Consider the following 11,049-nt stretch of genomic DNA (forward strand, 5'->3'; position numbering starts at 1 on the left):
CTTCTTTATTTTTTATTTTAAAATTCAAGCTTCTTGAGAACATGAGGCATTTAATATTATTTCATATTCCTTACAGAGAGCTAAGCATGGTAAACATAGCAAATACTTAATACTTATGGGCTTCTATACAAACACTTTCCAACCAGGAATATTTTATTTATTTATTTACTTTTTTATTTTTGAATTAAGAAACATTTCTAATTTTTATGCATAAAATTAATCCAAGCAGCAACAATAGATATACAGAGCCACATATCAATAACCAGGAAGGAAACAATATTTCAGAGACATTTTGAACAATTTTAAAGGAATACATACCAGGCTAAAAACCTATAGCTAAATTGTCATTATACGACAGGTTACATTTATTCCTGCATTTTCTCAGTAAGTTCTTCCTTATATTTGCCTTTCTCTTTTTCCAACTTGTTGAGATTTGGCTTTGCGTTCAAGAATTTTTTTTCCAATCTTTGTCCAGTTGTAGCCTGGTGATAACCATCTTGCCGGGGTGAATGCCCACATGGACAGGTGTGCCGTTAGCCTTCTCACGCTGCACCCGCTCGATGCTGATGACATGTTTCTTTCTGTACTCCTGTACTACCTTGCCGACTTGCTGACCTTTGTCATGTCTCCGAACATGCTCATCGTCCTTGCGGATGGGCATGGAGCAGACATTGTACTTCTGCTGCAGCTCCTTGGAGAGCAGGGAAGACATGATCTTGCGGTGCATGTGGGAGGGGGCATTGAAGTGGCCTTTGCAGTTTTTGCTGCGGTCCGAGGTCACAAAGGGGTTGAACTTCATGGTTGACCGTCTGGTGCCAGAAGTGCTCCCCAACCAGGAATGTTTTAATAGGCAGCCTCCAAACACTTGAACTGGAAAACCTAAAAGCAGAGTGCTCAGATTTCAGGCATCAGGTGCTGTTAGCAGGATTTCTATCCCAATTAAACTCTAATTCTGAGCTCTCAACAGTCTGGACAAACTGCCCTTCACTATCTCCGAAGTTTCTTATTCATCACTATCCCATTTTCCTCGCTTCAAACCAAGATCAGAAACCTTTAATTCTGACCTTCCTCGCCGCAAGGGAACAGCAAACCTCAATCGAAATAATTTCCCACCAGAAGTCACGTCCAAATACCGCGAGACTGAGGACTGTAGGGCTGACTATGCACATGCGCAATAGCAGGCTCACGTTCTAGCGGTAGGTGCCCAGGAGTCCTCCACAATCCCACAATCCTCTGGTCGCACACTTCCGGTTTTTCTAGCTCCTCCTCAAGTGGTGTTTCCTTCAGTCCCATTGCAAGTCCAGGGCCTCTAGTTGGAGAGGGTTTTTCTGTTCTTTGGCATTGATAGCTGTTTGCTATTTGGAATCAGTGAAGTTTCGGGGACACTGCCGCTGCCGTGAACATGTGGGTCCCAAGCGCCCTCATGAAGCAACCGCCCATTCAGTCCACGGCTGGCGCCGTCCTGGTTCGCAATGAGAAAGGTACTGTGCTGAGCCCTTTTCTAATCTGCTCTTCTTCTTCCTTCCCCAGCACACTCCAAACCTACTCCGGGCCGACCACCCCAACCCCGCAGACCCTTAAGACCTTCCCCCCTATTTCTTCGACTTTCCCTCATCAAACTTGCACCCTATCCCGTTGCCTAGGGGCGCCTCTAACTGCTCCCTGGGGGGCAGGCCAGCCTGGGTAAGGGGCTTGGTGTTCTGGTCTCTGGTCGTTCCAGTCGTTATGGTAGCTGGCTTTTTATATTTTATATATAGATAGCATTATTACCTTCTTTTATGTGCAGGAAACCTTAGTTAGAAAGACTAAACTATTTTCCAGCAATCACAAAGCTGGGAAGTGCAATGATCAAGATTTGAACCCAGGCCATCTGAGTCAAGAGCCCACAGTTGTACCCTCCAGGAATGACTTTGGAATCTAAAGACCTGTTTTGGCTGCTTTAAGCCTTTAGAGACCTAGGCATTTCAGAACACTCTGCTTCTTTGGCTAGTTACTTAATTGCCTGAACTAATCTGTATAGGATGTCACCTGCTACCTGTCCCTGGCATCCAGGTGCCTCCCTTGCAAAATAAATAAATAAATAAAAGCTGCCTCCCTCCATGCACGTTCTCTTAGCATTTCTGCCCACTTTAAGCTCTCTTCTGTGTCCTATGCCTTTATTCTAAAATTACACAAGAGGTAGATGCAGAGATGGTTCCAATGTGACATACCCTCAACACCTCTTCTCCATTACACTGAAGATATAATAAAATGACCAGTCTTCTCATCTCTCAATTGACAGATGGAGTTCTTATTCTTATTTTTTTCGTGTAATAGTAGAAATCATCCTTTAGATTTTCCAGTGAAGGACTTCTGGCACTTGTATGAAAGGGTTAGGGCTAAGCTTGCTTTTTCTCTCTCTTAAATTTACTGAACATTTAACATGGAATTTGAATATGGGAAACTTTTGTCAAACGTGCTTACACAGCAGTTTTCTTACATCAAACATGGCCGGTTAGGATGAATCCTTAACTGACTGTTTTCTTGGCATAAGCCATTATCTCTGGTTCTAAGTAGATAGGAAACTGAGCAAAGCACTTAAACTTTACCACCCCTTCCCTGGGATTCTACCATGTTTGTTATTATTTGTGATATCTAAACCCCCTGGCTATCCTTATCACTTACAGTCCCCTTTCTACCTATACCCTTACAAGTGATACAAAGGGTATTTGAAGACAACCTAACAACCTCCTAAGACATTGAAGAAGCAGGAGAGTAAAGTGGGCATCATGGTTAAATACCACTCCCCCTCACATCACACAGGCACACACATGCACGCACATACACACGTGTGTGCACATACGTGCATATATATAACTCCGAAATATTACACACAAACACACATACACACACTCACACCAGAAAGTTTTTTAAAAAATGTATATCTAGTCAGGATTATTTATGTAAATGCTTTAAAGAATGGGCCTAAAGTTTTTTTTTTCTCAGCAGCCTTTTGAGCAGTCTCTATCTTTTTCATCTGTTTTCATCTAGGCAGTACTTTAATGTCTTTTAACTGTATAGTTTTACGTGTCACCACTGATGTTAGTCATCAGATAAGCACAGCCGAGTGCTGGCATCGATCTTCTTTATAGGGCATATATATACAAAGTTGCTTCCACATTTGTACATGTGCTCCATATTTTTGGGACCTGAAACTGACAGGAGAAATAATAAACCAACTTTGTAAAGTAACAGATTCCCAATAGTTTAAGGCATTGAGGAAATCTTGACAACCCTCTTTATTATGATGTATAGGCCACATTCATACAGCAGCAGACATTTATTTTGTTGCTTCCAAGTTCTAGGCACTCTGATAGGCATTGGGGATACCACCGTGATTAAAATATGGGTTCTGCTGGAGACTTTTAGAGTCCTGAGAGGCAGGCCTGGGGATAAATGAGATGAAACAAAACAATGCAATGATTTAAATGGAGCATCATGGGAGCAGAGAGGAGAGAGCAACCAACATTTTGCAAGAGTAGGGTCAGCGAAAGCTTCAGAGCATAAGCACATTCGGTGGCTTCCTAAGAACAAAGAGTTAACCGAGGTAGATTCAGAGCTGAAAATAGCATTTATTCTACCTGAAAAAATAGGACAGTAAGTGCGTGACAAATTGCTCCATGTTTATTTCTTCCTTAAGAAATGGAAATATTACAAGTCACTGTGAACAATTTTTCCTGCTTGCCAAGGTCTGACCCTATCTCATGTGGGAGAGGAAAATAATGAAAAGGAGCTATGATAGCTGCCTTCAAATATTTGAGGTGCTGTCATGTGGAGAAGAAATAACACTTGCTCAGGGATCCTCCAGAGGGCCATGGTTGGGACCCAAAGGCAAAAATTATGAGGAGGGAGATTTTAACTTCACGCGAGAAAGAACTCTGTCTCATGGAACTGGCTGTCTTGTGAGTCAGTGAGCTCCCCGTCACCTGAAGGCTTCAACCAGAGCCAGAAGAAATAACCAAGCCCAGGTTTCTTCTCTGTAATTGATTTCAGAGAGAAAGGGAGAGGGAGATAAAGATAAAAATATCAATGATGAGAGAGAATCATTGATGGGTTGCCTCCTGCATGCTCCCCAATGGGGATAGAGCCTGCAACACGGGCATGTGCCCTGACCAGGAATTGAACCATGACCTCCTGATTCATAGATCAACGCTCAACCACTGAGCCATGCCGGCCATGCTAATCCAATGCTTTTATCATTGGATACATGGATTTGTGCTTGATTGGGGAGTAGAAAGAGGTTTTGGGGGAAAGGGTGAGGCAAGAAGGCACAGAGGTGGTGTTTAGAACAAAGGATTCTCACTTCTTTCTCAAGACCTTCAAGTGGAATAATTCTACCTTAATATCCACTCAAACTTCTTTACATTTCTGGATGGTAAGCGGTATGGGTATTATCGCTCCGATCCTATAGAGCAGGAAGCCTCTGAAACGCAGCAAGGATAACATCTACCTTCCATTAAGCTAGGAGCAGGGGACTTATTTCATTCTGAGATGGCGCTGCCTGCAGATTCTCAGAAGAAAGGAAGGCAGAAGGGCAAGGTAGTGTTTACTTCTAAAGCCCGATTTTCCATACAGGGCCCGCCAAGGATTCAGTGCCGCGCTTCAAGTGAATAAATCCCTCCCGTGTCAGAGACATAAGACGTTGTCAAGCTGCCTGTGAGACAATGTGATCATAAAGTCTCAGAACTGAAAACCCCCCAGTCACCTTGGTAAGAAAATAATCCTCTCTCAAGTGATGCTTTGTAGTTTAATGGAGTTGCTCCCTATCTGGGAAATGAAATCTGGGGTTGCGCTGCGGGAGGGGCTGGGCAGCCGAGGAAGGATGCTTCCTGCTTCCTCTCTCACTCCCGGGCCTCCCTGGGCTGACCCCAATCTGCTTTTATAGCCCCAGTTCCCATAACTGTCCTATACGAAACACATGCCGCAGCCAAACTGTATATGCAGCCTGCCCAGGAAGGCCGTGGAGAACAGTTCCAGCCAAGAAAACGGCTCCAGTGGGCCAGGGAGGGGCCCACCTCTTAAACGTGGCCTTGGCTGTGTAGGCAGGGTAAAGTTAAAAGGAAGGCCAGGCTGAGCTTGGTTAGATAGCCAGAGAGGGACCTAGTGATCGTACATGCACCTGGAAGGTGACTAGGGGCAGGAACCCAGCGGCAATGCCCCTTTCTTGGCAATGCGAACCTGGCCATTGTCCTAGGGCCGTGGTCGGCAAACTGCGGCTCGCGAGCCACATGCGGCTCTTTGGTCCCTTGAGTGTGGCTCTTCCACAAAATACCACGGCCTGGGCGCGTCTATTTTGAAGAAGTGGCGTTAGAAGAAGTGTAAGTTTAAAAAATTTGGCTTTCAAAAGAAATTTCAATCATTGTACTGTTGATATTTGGCTCTGTTGACTAATGAGTTTGCTGACCACTGTCTCTAGGGAGTCCGTGTGAGTATGGAGAATGGAGCAGGAAGAGGATGGTGATTAGGCTGAGGCCAGGAGAGGAGTCTCAGGGCAGGAGATGGGGTATCAGCCAGCCCAGGTCCTCCCCACAGAGGGAGGGGTTTCCCTGAAGGAGGCTTGCAACAAAAGCCACTTCGGTGTGGGATCACACTGGAGAGGACTGATTGAGACAACCCTGTGCAGAAGTGGTGGGCACACCTGGTCCCGTTGTGCTGTGTGCTGGAATCTTAACGCTAGTCATCAGGAAGGATCTGACCTCAAGGACCTGGCAGTTCCATATTACAATAGCTAGAGAGATGCTCTACGTGGAGCTGTGTGAAGGCAACAAAAGGATTTAAGTGTGACAGCACTCACAACATGTAATGAGAACTGTCTACAGTCCATTTTCCACTGCAACACTGAGCAAAGGAAGGGCAGGCTTTCAGCTGCTTTTCAATAAGGAATTGCTGATAATCCCTACGGTGGTTAACCCATTTGGTTCTGATTAGTCCAGGTACTCCTTGAGTATCTCCCATATTGCTCTTAACTCAACATACCTGTGATAGTGTAAGCATTTCTTGCTAAAGACGCTTATTTGCTGATGCACTTTTTTTCAAAGAACAGTTTTTAAGCCCTGAGTCGTTATTATTAGCTGATTTCTATGGAAAGCTATACTTCTCCCTAATATGCTCCTCAAATAGCTGGTTGTGCTGACATGTCTGTGAGGTACACTCTAGCCTGAGCACCCTGACTTTTATCTGGGGTGGATGAGGCCAGGTGGATAGACAGGCATCAGATCAGAAAGGGCTGGTCATATGTGTTGAAAGCCTAGCCTTGAGCTTTATACTGTGGGCAGTGTGTGTGTGTGTGTGTGTGTGTGTGTGTGTGTGTGTGTGTGTGTTGTCATTAAAAGGCTATTAAATAGGACAATAGATGAGTCTAGAAGTAGAACATTGAGAGTGGATGGCAGTGAAGCTAAATCCTCAAAACCTGTGGGCTTGTTAGTGGGTTTATCTAGATGTCCTCCAACAGGCAGCCCATCTCCCAGGTAGAGCTAACTGCTCATTGTTCCCACAGCACATGGACACAAAGAGATTTTTGAATACTTGGACTTGGAGATACAGGGTACAAATGAATGAAAATAAAAAAGATAGAGTTAGAGGATATAGTGGCACTTGGTGATGAAAACGGAGTTAACTTTATTTTTGGAAGGTTAGAAGAAATTACTAGAGAATAGAATTTGTCCTTTATTTGTCTGGGAATGGATGCTTTTTTGACTTGAATCCAGTATAACTCTTTGGCCTTCGGAAGCCTGTGAGACCACATTTCTAGGAGGTTTGTCAGTGGCTGGGCCACCTCCATAGCGGAGGTGACTCACATACAGAGCTCAGCTCTTCTGTTGTGTGAAGGTCCAGGTGACCTTAAGAGGAGCCTCCCAGTGGTGGGTGGAGTAACACGGGAAGCTTCTTCAAGGCCTTTGGTCCTTTCTGCCTGTCAGGATAAAAATTTAGGGTTGGTGACTGAAGTTGCAGTGAAGACAAAGTCCTATCAAAACTAGAACCCAAGTGGGGTCTCTGCAAAGATGATGGGGTGCGTTAGCTTATGGAGGTGGAATGCTTCTTGGATAAATAAGCAGAGTCCCTTGGTCAGAAGAAAGCAGGACATTTTATGAATGTTGCAATGACTATAAAACTGTTATTGCTATCCCTGATATGGGTGGTGTCAGTGATAAAACACACCAACCAGGAAACGGGGTCAATTAGGTTGGGCAAAGATTGGAGAATATTTTCAGAATTCCTAGTTCCTCCTTTGGCACAAACAGATCTGGTGCAGATATCGCTATACTTTGGTATCTTCTTGATAAATAATCACCAAATTTCTGTGGCTGAAACCTAGCAAGGGATTGTGTTGATAATAAGTTAACTCTAAAATATTCCTGAGAAAGAGAATACTATGTTTGCCAGCCCAAGAGCAGGAAATGCCACTTTGTTTTCAGCACGTTGAAGGTATAACACAGTAGAGGAAGAGGAATCCTAAGAAACAGGTTCGTGAAAATTCTTGTAGGCCATTTTAAAAGATTTAAAGTGAAGCCCATTAATAAATTTAAAACTGGAGTATAAAGTAACACGTTCATACTTGGAGTTCAGGCAGGTAATCATGATATGGAAGGTTTGAGGTAGAGAGACTTGTTAAATGACAATGGAATGATACAGACAAGGGATAATGAATATCTAACTAAGGCTTTGCCTTGAAAGCTGATGAAGTAGATGAAAAGAATTCAAAAACTAGAAAGTACAGTTGGTCTGACTTAGTGATTGTATTCGTCAGGGTTCTCTAGAGAAACAGAACCAATAGGATAAAATCCTATATATAAACTGGCCTCAGTGATTTGTTATGGAAATTAGGTAATTGATTATGGAGATCGAGAAGTCCCATGATCTGCATCTACAAGCTGGAAAACCAGGACAGCCAGTGATGTAATTGGGCCTGGGTCTGAAGGTCTGAGAACCTGGGGCCATGGGATAAGTCCCAGCTGAGTCTGAAAGCCTGAGAACAAGGAGCACCTTCATCCAGTGTCTGAATGTCTCAGCTCAAATGAACGAACTCTTCCTCTGCTTTTTCTCTTCTACCTTGGCCCTCAATGGATTGGGTGATGCCAGCCCATATTGGTGAGGACAATCCACTCAGGCTACTGATTCAAATGCTAAATCTTTTCCAGACACATGTCACAGACACACCCAGAAATCATGCTTACCAGCTACCTGGGCATCCCCTAGCCCAGTAAAGATGGGACATAAAATGAACCATCACAGTGATAAGTTAATGTGAAAAGTGACTTAGAGGGAAGAGAAAAAGGTCACTGTCAGGTTTCTGGTTTGGATGGTGGGCCTGTCAAAGTAGATGGTGGAACAATCAATTATGACAAGACACTTAGGCAGAGGAGAAGGTTTTGGGGAATGGAGGGCACCTTTTAGATATGCTGAGTATGAAGGTATTGTGAGACAAGCAAGAAAAATGATCTGTCTGAAGCTCTGGTAAGAAGTCAAGGTGGAAATTTGGAACTAGGAGACATTAACTTATGGGTAGCAATTAAGATAATGAAAGTGGATATGCTGGCTTAGGGAAAGCCATAAGCATACATGAGGTAGAACACATTGGGCCTATGGGGATCAGGTGTTCTGGCCTGGAGATTCATTCCTCCCTATTTTGACAGCTCAGCAAGATGCCAAGTAGGCAGGCCTGACTTAGCTCAGTGGAACAGCTGGACTCCAGAGCCTGTCCCTCTTTCTAGTACTGCCATGTTTTTTGAAAAGGAAGTTCCCACTGTTAAATTGTTGACTGGATTCCCCTGCCCCTTCTCAACTCTCCTGTACTACATGTATAGTGGGACACGAGTTTTTACAAAGTGACAGGGTCTCTCTCAGGGCCCTTCCCAGGGTGCATGTAGCCATGTCTGGCCTACACAGAGCTCTTAGTGGGTGAGCTCCCAAGGCTGCATGTTCTCTGCCACTCCTCTCTCACAGGTTCTCCCCAATATATATATATTTTTACATTTCCAATGCATAACACTGGTGTGGTGGTGGTCATGGTGGGTGTGTTTCTGTGCCCTTGTTCATGACCTCTGTCCTTACCTGACTTGAGGGAAGTAGACCTGGATCAATGAAATGACCTGAAAGCAAGGTTCTTGCTAACATACCTAGACTCTCACTGGAAATTAGCTAGAAAGATAGGTGCATGTAATTTATTCCAATCAGAAGTCAGCGCAGGATTTTATGCAAGAGAATGACATGACTTTCAGTTCTCCTTTGGAGTATTAGCATAAAATTTCATAATAAAATTAAAAACCAGACCCTTTCAGACTGCCTTTGAAAGTAGAATCTCAGAGTAGAGAAGGGGTCCTGGACTCCGGACTCTGGTTCTTTCTCTAGAAGTGCCTTAGTATAATTTCTTTCTAGCTCCTGTTTTGGCCAATTCAGCACAATGGGAACATTTTTACTCTAAGACCCTTCCTTTTAGACCCTTTCAATATCCCGCTGCAAGGACCAGTGTTTTCACTCTATTTCAACATTTTATAAATACTTACTCAAATGAGACTTTACTAAAATTAAGGAGTTCTTTAAATGACAAATATTTTTTAGCAAATAAGTATTGAGTGTTTACTCCATGCAGGGGGTTGTCTAGAGTGCATTATACACAAAAACATATTTGATCCCCACAGCAACTCCGTGAGGTAAGCCCTGTGATTATTCCCAGGGCTTCATTAAAGAGAATGAAGAAAGGTAGTCAGAGAGTCAACAACTTTCCCAAGATTACTCAGCTAATCAGTGATGGAGTCAGGATGTGACTGAGGACAGTTGGCCTCCATGGCTCTTGCTGTAAATGCTCTGATCTGATGCCTCTTCATAGTAAACAGAAAGTAACACACCTCTAAGTAACCTTGCAGTCTATGGCCTACCCTCTCAGCTTCAGAGTCCTCACCATAAGTACTTCATGGCATGTAGAGAGTAATTTCTCCCTTTTGGCTCCTAGACTAGTCCTTTGTTCCAGACATCAGTTCAGCACCCAGTGCCCAGGGGTCCACACTTGAACCTCTCCCACGGAAATCCCAGGCCCTAGGGATCTACAACCAAAGAGGGAGATGAAAGGAGTCCTTTCCTCTCTAAGCCCACTTTCAATAGTTTAGAGTTCTGGCTGAGGCATCTGCTCTGTCTGGGAGGTTGGCAACGGGAATTCTGTCCTTTATCTGTCTTGGCCCCACCTCCACTAGGGAGCAGGCCTCAGCTTTGTATTTCATGAACAGAGAAACTCAAAATACAAACAGGAACTGCCCACTTGTTCCACCCTTGTGTGGGTTGCTGTGTGGGGTAGTTGGCAATTTCTTGATTCCTCTAGAACTCACCTCTCTCCCTCTGTGTCTATCTTTATTTCTGTTTCTGTCTCTCTCTCTCTCTGGTTCCCATTGTGACCTGCCTCTGATTTAATTAATCACTGGCTTGCTGCTTCCCCCTCTGGCTAGTCTGTAGGCGCCCTGGCACAGCGATTTGCCCTTTGTTCTTGTGGCACCTCTCACTTGCACATGGCGGGTTCATACAAATATGCGTTTGATGGATGAATGAATTAACTTAATGGAGTCCAATCCTATTTTTCAGCACCCAGTCTCCTTCCCTCAGATTCCTCTCTCAAAAGGCCTTCTGAATTGTTTAATTTGTTGAATATTAAAAACAAAACAAAACCAGATCATGCAGTTCAGTTGTAACTTAATATATTCCTCCAGAATCTTCTATTAATTAACTTAGTGATTTAACAACACAGGACTTTGTCATTTTATAGTGCTTTGCTAATACTTCATTTTTATTCTTATCTTATTTCCCCACCCACTAAGCTGAGATAATTTTTACTCTCTCCCATGCAACACTTTTTATCCCTCATAATCAATATTAATTTCATTCCCAGATCATATTTTGAGAGGGAGCTGTTTTCTTGGTTCAGGTTTGGAGATCAAGAGGTAGTTTGTAGAGTCTGTGTTTTCAAAGAAAATTTCTTATTAAGATCATTATCTGGCAGGCTGGCAAGATGATTTCCATCTGGTT

The 11,049-nt window shown here is 43.6% G+C and overlaps 1 pseudogene; it reads right to left on the bottom strand.

Annotated features, from left to right (window-relative positions):
* Nucleotides 1–220: 220 nt before the first annotated feature.
* Nucleotides 221–799, bottom strand: LOC103287169 (60S ribosomal protein L26-like 1; annotated as a pseudogene).
* Between the last annotated feature and the right edge of the window lie 10,250 nt (nt 800–11,049).

Source organism: Eptesicus fuscus, chromosome 23 (assembly GCF_027574615.1).
Source record: "Eptesicus fuscus isolate TK198812 chromosome 23, DD_ASM_mEF_20220401, whole genome shotgun sequence".
NCBI lineage: Eukaryota > Metazoa > Chordata > Mammalia > Chiroptera > Vespertilionidae > Eptesicus > Eptesicus fuscus.